The sequence below is a fragment of the Colias philodice genome, chromosome 20, assembly GCF_061535455.1.
Source record: "Colias philodice isolate Cphi_HAF_F1 chromosome 20, ilColPhil1 Martin Lab GWU primary, whole genome shotgun sequence".
NCBI lineage: Eukaryota > Metazoa > Arthropoda > Insecta > Lepidoptera > Pieridae > Colias > Colias philodice.
Window position 1 is genome coordinate 6,790,577 of NC_143105.1, and position 8,867 is coordinate 6,799,443.

General features: G+C 32.1%; 1 long non-coding RNA gene across 1 annotated transcript in view; it reads right to left on the reverse strand.

The window, feature by feature from the left end:
* Positions 1 to 8,867, reverse strand: part of LOC149479529 (uncharacterized) — a 187,088-nt gene that overhangs the window by 111,445 nt on the left and 66,776 nt on the right. The gene's annotated exons all lie outside the window — the stretch shown is intronic.

Below are 8,867 nucleotides of genomic sequence, written 5' to 3' on the forward strand. Positions count from 1 at the left end.
GTAAAGTATGCTCGACCAAAAATGTCACACAAACACAAAGTTTTCCGTCACATGATTGACGTATTACCTTAAACTTGTTTTGCCCTTAAATATATTTGAAATTGGAGTTTGGAATTCATTAAAACTATCAGTTTTCTATAAATGGTCTCCCAAACCAATTATACAAATACTTCGTCAATGTCAAGCAACTATTTAATCAACGGAAAATATTCAGGAACTGGGCCACGATTAGCACTTGCATGTTTTCATAACAAATGTCATTTGCTTCTGTTTGTCCGCCTACTGGGCACTTTCGATATGAAAGTCTTGTGAAATTTCTTTAGGAGACCTTTGAGATATCTTTAAGTTAGTAAATAAAAGACCTTACAAATCTATACTAATATTATAAAGCTGAAGAGTTTGTTTGAACGCGCTAATCTCAGAAACTACTGGTCCGATTTGAAAAAATATTTTGGCGTTAGATAGCCCATTCATCTAGAAAGGCTATATGCTATATCATCACGCTGAGACCAACAGGAGCGGAGCTAAGCGGGTGAAACCGCGGAGCGCAGCTAGTATTTTATAGTACTCACGACACGAATACAAATTTGAAATCAAAAATCAACTAAAAATTTTAGAATACACTTTCAACGGCAAAACTGAAGAGATATCTCTCTTACACTTACAGCCCCCCTAGTCAAGTGGCTTTCTGTTAGCGTAGCGTTCAATAGAATAGACTACGAATGTATGAGATTGACGTAACCTGTAGATACGTTTATCTACAGCCTACGTCAATCTCATACATTCGTAGTCTATTCTATTGAACGCTACGCTAACAGAAAGCCACTTGACTAGGGGGGCAGATAATAAGAGATTCTACTTTACAGATCGCTCTTAGGTTTGAGTGTTCTTGATACTTGACCTTTGACCATTTTAAAAATGCAACAATGTCATTGCCATATACATATATCTATATTTCTCTTTGTCCTCTCGGTTGTCATCATAATAATTACTCATGCTCTAGTAAGGAAATATAGTATCTATTACTATTTACCTACTTATAAGTTCACAGACACAACTTTATCACTAACCTTTCTGAAACTCTAGTCCTCGATTTACTAACGATAGGTACCTAGTTATATCATGCTTCTAAATCAAATATACGATATCTAACTCAGAAGTATGTCAAACACCAATAACCTTATTGCATATCCAATCCATTTGCATATACCATAAATCGGAAATCCATTTCTGCAATAAAAAGCATCAAGCATTCGAGCATTCCATTCTTCAGTAGGTACTTTTATTTAGGCTAACCGTAAATCAAATGAAATAAGCAATTTTCGTGACAAAACTCTGTCCTGACATAAATACGATCCAGATTGTAATGCCAACTTTTCCACCATCTTTTCGATTGTATTTGCTAGCAATCTGTTCCTGTCATCCGGGCAGCTAGTGCACGCGAGTTACCGATATCGTCTGTTAACTTTGATTATGAATTTATTTTATGACTTTGTTTTTGACTAATAAGTCTTCTAGGAATGCTGGTGAACTTTTCAACGAAATAGATTGAATTTTGGCTTTGGATAGCGAGCGTGCCTTGTTTGCTGGTGAAATTTAATTCTATTTCTCAATTAAAACTTATAAGTAGGTATTCCACAATTTTAATAGATAAAGTCGTACTCGATAATGTGATATTTTAGATATAGCGTATGAATCCGCGGGTGAAAAACTAGTATTGTAGGTAACAAAATATGAGAAAAAAAAAGACGGGTTGCACCTCGGGAGTGCCGGCAGAAGTGAAAACTTGATTATTAACGTTGAGCATGTTTGATATTTTGGAATGGTATCCGTCTTACGCTTTTTCGATCAGGTCACGTGTCCTGACGCGAGTTTAAGATTTTATACCCATTAAAGAAAAAGTGCTCAACGCCGCTAAAGAAGTTTTCACTTCAAAAAGTTCAGTCTCGTTAAAAATTAAGTTGAAAATGGTCATCTTCCCATAATAAATATCAGAACTGAGTCATCAACAAATAGTTACAACAAATCTCCAACAAATATGATCATATTTAACTAATATATTATATTTCCGAGACAACCAAGCTCGGTATAAGCTGTACTATAGCTGGGTAATTAATTTGGAGTGTCTAATTAATTAGCAGGACGCGCACTGGACTATTATGCTGAAATACATCCATTTGTAGCATTGTATCGTCGCGTAGAATAGGGATTTATAAAATGTAAGTAATTAATTATTTTTGTACGCACTGTAGAAAAACTGTACATATACTTATTTTATTCACATAATGTCAGAAAATAATCCTTTGTGTCACTAGGAATCACAATTTAACTAATAAAGAATAGATACGACTTTACCATTTAGTATTTTGTTGAATTTCTTTATTAAAATGATAAGTATTACAAATAACGATAAAGTAAACACGAATGTAGAACCGAAGATATCTGAATCCTTATAAAACCTAAATTTTCCACATTCTTACGATAGTTCAGTTTGCCTACAAGATTAATTGAAAATGGGATGAATGTTATCTATTCTATCTATATTAATATGATAAAGCTGAAGAGTTTGTTTGTTTATTTGTTAGAACGCGCTTATCTCGGGAATTACTGGTCCGATTTGAAAAACTCTTTCGGTGTTAGATAGCCCATTTATCGAGGAAGGCTATAGGGTATATCATGACGCTAAGATCAATGGGAGTGGAGCACTGCGGGTAAAACCGCAGGGCACAGCTAGTCATTAATAACCGTAAACAAATTAGACAATAAAGCGCACCATGCACTTTCCCGCGCGATCTTCCAAAAGCCATTATGCCGTCCAGACCATAGAATATTGATCTAGCTAAATTTACACTACATATCAATATTACAACAGTTTGCGGGGCTAATGGAAAATCTATAGGTAATGACCGCGCTTTGCATAATGTACGCAAATATATCAAACGTCTACGAGTACTAGCGTCGCGACGGCTTTTTCGACGATACCGGTATAGAGAAAATGTTTTGTAATAAATAATAAGCCATTATAATAGAGTTGCAGCAGAAGAAGGTTCTAACGTTAGAATTTATATGAAACTACACACTCAATATATTTAAGTATATATTTGCACTTAGTAGAAATAATACAATGTAGATATCAACTTCGTGTTTATACAAATTTTGAAAAGTATAACCAATTAAATGTTTATATGCAATTGATACATTATTATTATTACCCACGTTATTGATTACATCATGCTAATTAACTTGTTATTACATTTATTTCTGATTTAATAGATATATTGATGAACGCATTTTCTATAAATAAATCTTAAAAAATAATGTCCACTTTTAAAAACCATTCATCGCTGGCTCCATCAACGTAGTTACTATTTTTTCTGTTTCGCATAATGAGGTTTCAATTGTTTTATCTCCAGGGCAGTTTTTTAGGTCTCCAACATTAATATATCAACATATGGCCATTAATCACCAGTCCCTCCCTCTGCATGAATATATCATCACTTTCGCACCCCTGACTATAACTGACGTTATAAGACCCTTCGGATGTACCTCTCAAATCCTTGTCCATTATACTTAAATGATTTTTGAGGAAAGAAACGCACTGATTGTTGCTTTTTACTTTATGTAGAGTTCTGTTAAAAACCTTATTTTTTTTTTAAATATAATAACAATCGTATATGGATGAAAATTTTAATAAAAGTAGATATATTTTGTCCAATTGATAATTAAATATCTCAATACTTGAATATTTATTTAAAGGATGGATGGAAACTTGTAATATGCAGCATGTTTTACGTAGTACCTACTTAGAAGTTTGACCTATACCTACATATGCAGTGAAAAATTGAAACATAGGCTTTAGTTTATCCATATATATTATTTCTATCATTTTAAATTTTTCAATAAATAATTTGCAATGAAATAAGTTTGTTTACAAAAGAACGCTTTGCATAAAAAGTGACGTAACGTCTTAAAGTTCTTCCTAAAAATTTTATCGGAAATGACACGTTACACCCCCGTAATTCGGGGCCATTTTAACGAGAGCTTCAAACATGTTTTTATACACAAGAAATCTTATGGAACCCTCGAGAAATGGAGATGCGAGTAAAACGGCGGAGGTTGAGTAGCGCGCTTAAAAACATAAGAGTCGGTAAGTCAGCAAAGCGTGGAATGACGGATGTCTTTACAAGCTAGCTGAGATGTCGCGTGAGCTGAGGCTGAGGTGCCTAAAGTTTACTGTATTTTGCACATGTTTATCTTGTGTTAATTTATCACTGTAAAAATTTACAAATAAAAACAGTTCATTGCAATATAATGTTTCTACTAGTAGATACTGTATATATTTTTTATGAAGGAGATGATTAAAATACATTATGTATCTACAAATAAAAAACACTTTGATAGCTGATATCGCATGATAAAAACTTCTTCAGCTCTGTGAACAATGAAAATTTTCACCAAAAAATAACAGAACAACAAAATATAATTAGTACCTAACTAACTTCTATAGCTGGATGTATTCGATCGACGTTTAAATAAACTGCACGGTAACTAATTACCCAAGTTTGAGAACTCTATGCTTGTGCATGATAACATATCGTCAGCGCGAAAGATAAGTATCCTCTACACCCCAACGTTTTTTACACCTCAAATTAAAACCTCAGCAAAAAACGTATCCAATTGCACCCCACAATATGGAAATAACGCTAAAACGTGTGTTTCATTTACGTGACGATTTTGTTATGACTGATATTCCTTATGGCAAAGAGGGATCGTTAAAATAGATGCAATTGGATAGTTTTGACTCTAAAAAACGATATGTATCAATATACTATCTACACAAAAATAGAGGTAGAATAAATTTAATTTTAAAATTGATATGTAGGTAGTTACTAATATTATAATGCATAATATAACAAGGCAAAAATATAAAAATAAAGACATCAACGCATGTAATATCTTAGTAGTATCGTACACACTCTACACAATTTAAACAATTGAATAATTTCCTACAATACTGCGTACATTTAATCAATCACGAAACATTGTTTTTCGGAATAAATCCTGCTGATATAGGTATTAGGTAGGTAACCTGTATAAGCCTTCCTTATTTTAAAATATCAAGTTCATTGTTTTTTTTTTTTTTAATTTTTCAAATACCTACAACGTAAGATAGAGCATTGAATTGTTCTCGAATAAGATTAGATCTTACACATTTCATGATTGTACCTATAATATGGATCCTGCAGGTTTACGGAATTAATAATTATTGGATAAGTATATGTAGAACACCCATCGCCAAATAAAATTCACAAGCATCAATTGTGTACATTAATATAATTAATAGTGAGATACTAAAACATAAAGATTAGAAAACGTATTGATGTATTAAAAAATAAATTTTCTAAATTTTCCATACTTCAGAGAAAAAAATACAGCTCAATCTAAAATTAGTAGGTACCATACATTGTCATAAATGACCCGAACAGTCCTAAAATTAAACGGTTCATTAAACAAATGATCATCCAGTCATCCACTAACAAGGTACAGGAATGTATAGAAAAACCTGGAATCCTCTGAACATCGATGGCTCGATGATTGAATGCAAGGGCGGTGTGATGATGCATTACTGCAAAAACATTCATACTTTGTAACTGTCAACACGTGATGAATGGCGCGAGGTGCTGAGGTGGAAAATCGCATCATTTGATTTATGCTAATGGTGTTTATAAATAGAACCTGAATGGAACTCCTAGAACTGATTTTGAAAGGTTTTTTTTTTCAGTCTTTATTTAGAATAATAAACTTGACATACGTATATAGTCATCATACTAGGAGTTTGATCGCATCAGAAATTCAGTGATCAAATTATATTTGCACAATTTATTAGTTAAGTGATTTAATCTAGAAACTAAAAATAGAACTTGAACTACCTAGTTGTATAAAACGTTTAGAAATCGATCCAGATTATTAGATATTTGTAATTTTGATTTAACAAAACGTTCTATACCTATTACCAAAACATTTATAAAAAGTATTTTGTGCATGAAATATCAAGCACCATATTTAATGAATAAAAAAAGCACCTTATTAATCAATATTCCCACTCTAACCTAGCATAATTCCTTCGACCAATTATATTCCACTTCTACGAAATTCGAATACGAAGCACAGCTATTTGTACAATGGCAGGTGTCATTAAAAGTTGCTAACGGGCTATTAAATATGAAATCGCATACCAGTTGCAGTGTAGGAAACCTTGAACTTCCTGTTATTCTATTATGTATGGTTCATTCAAGGAATCACTTGCGACACGACTAATTTGTATGTAGGCAGTGCTTGGTGATAATGACCGCCATGTGACTGCGTGTGATACGTAACCACGGCTAAAATGTATGGAATAACATTTTTCTAGCAGATAGAAAATATAGGTACGACTAATGTAAGATTGTAAAAATATTATAGAATAAAATATATCTAAGGATGATAATATATTAAGGGCACGTTTATTTTAGTCTTCATCCGATATGGAGCAATCATCTCTCTGGCGTTGATTATTATGTATGAGGTTTTATCATTTGCTAATTTAATAAAATGGAATGGATCAAAGTATCTGATAGAGAATATTATGAATGCTTTGCTTAATTTCCAAAATTAAACTAGATTTGATTTAAACTTTAAAGAACATAATTAGAATACCTAACTTAAAACGCAGCCTACTTTGCCTGCTTGTTTCTGATGATTATTCATATTAAGGTAAGGTAAGGTTAATATAACTTATAAATAACTCTATAAATTATCTTACTACCGGTGCAAATCCTGTAAAATTTTGTTCAGCTGTTTCAAGATTAACTAAATGAAACAACTTAAAAAAAAATATGATTAAAGTAATTACCGCCGCCCCTTTATAAATCATCTAATAAAAACAAAAATCTGTCAACATTTCAACGGCTACAATTTTTTTTTTATTTTTGCACATACAGAAGCGTACTCCACACTAGCCAACACTATCACGTCGATAGAGCCGTTAAGGAGGTCATCTCATTAGGCGCTCATTCACATGCGACCCCACGCCTTCGGTTCACTGAAACAACGCATTCCCACATAATAACTCAATATACCAGTAATTGATGCTTTTACGTTTCTAATCAGTGGTCTACATTGATGTAGACTACTATTTGATTATGTTTACGAGGAAATGTTTATCCTTTATACGTTCTGAAAATTACTCTGATACTGATTTTATGCATTTCGTGTAATAAATAAGGAGACTTAAATCATTTGGAAAAGTAATTCCATCAAAACATACAGTGCGAAATTTGTACGTCACTTATTACACAAAACAACGTTATATTTTAAGCTCAGGTGCTAGGGGGCAAAAATGTGAAAAATTGAAATTTACATGTTAAAAAGCCTAGTCTTTGAGAAGAAAAAGTAAAAACTTAACTATCTGTAACAGCTTGTGAAATTGTGATTTAAATTGCTTTTTAAGTCCCGAATAATAATGTCTAGAATGGAGATGGAATGAAAATCAATGAGTGAAACGGATGTAGGTACTTTTATTTGCCCTATTAACACCCCAGCAGCATATTTTATTTTAATTTAATTAATGAATTAGTCAAACAGATCGCCAAAGAATCGCGGAAGTATGTCGTGACGCAGAATTTGCGAGCAGGCGCCAAAGTGTGCGCGACGCATGCTAATATATGCGTGTACTATTTGATTGCCTCTAAATCATTTCAATAGATCGAGATGTATGCAGATAACAAGTTCTTACACATAACGTGATGCTCAATGTGATGCTATGATCTTTGCGTTGTATTTTAAAATTATTGAGGGTTATTTTTAACGGACTGAAAAAATCTTAAGAGGTTCTTGAAAATCGTATTTATAGGTTGTAGTTTTAATGAATTAGTGGCATTATAAGAAAACTTAATTCTTATGTTTATCCAACAACAAAATATAATACTGTATGAATGAGTTTAGATTGTACTTGCTTTTGCTAGTAGTGTCTTCGCATGCATCGAATTTTAAAGTAATATACAGTCACAGAAAAAAACCTGTTCCAGATGTTTAGGAGCAGTTGTGACAAACACGCATAGAAGTAATAGATATATTATCATAAAGATTGTATAATAGAATATAGACTATAGAACGATACATTACGCTCAATTAGAAACTCTTACAAAATTGTAATTATCATTTTCAGATATGTAAAAAGAATGAAAAAACTAAACAAAATTATGCTCTTAAGGGGATTACTATGGTCAAAACCGGAAAACACCTTATACATATTGAATTTTGTTGAGGAAACTGTTGGTACGATTGTCTTAAAAAAAATATATGTGATACTCAAGGATATAATTAACAAAGTGTATTGTTTACTTTTCAGTTTAGAACGGCCTAAACATAAAAAAAATACATACAAATCAACCCCTTTTTGAACATAAAACGCATTTTGTTAGGAAAACGGCTACATATTTATATATGAAATTTATACCAAAAAATATGTTATGATATTTGTAACAATTTGTATTGATTGTTTTTTCAATTTTCATTATTATCGTTAAATTATCAAGAAAAAACTCGAATTTATAATAAAACCCACATAAAACCTCACCTCTATTGCATATTTTCGACGAAATTTGACGGTGTCAGTTCGACTCGGACGGGGGACTGTACGTGCGGTTTTTTTTGCAAAATAACGCTAAAATTCACCAAATTGAATGTTTTGTTAAATTAAACCAGATTGTAATAGGTATTTACATGAGCAGTTCATGAAATGAAAGTTAAAAATAGGTATGTAAAGATATAAAAATCTGTTTGTAAATTAGTTTTGTTTTTGAAAGGCGTCATTGAATAATATCCAG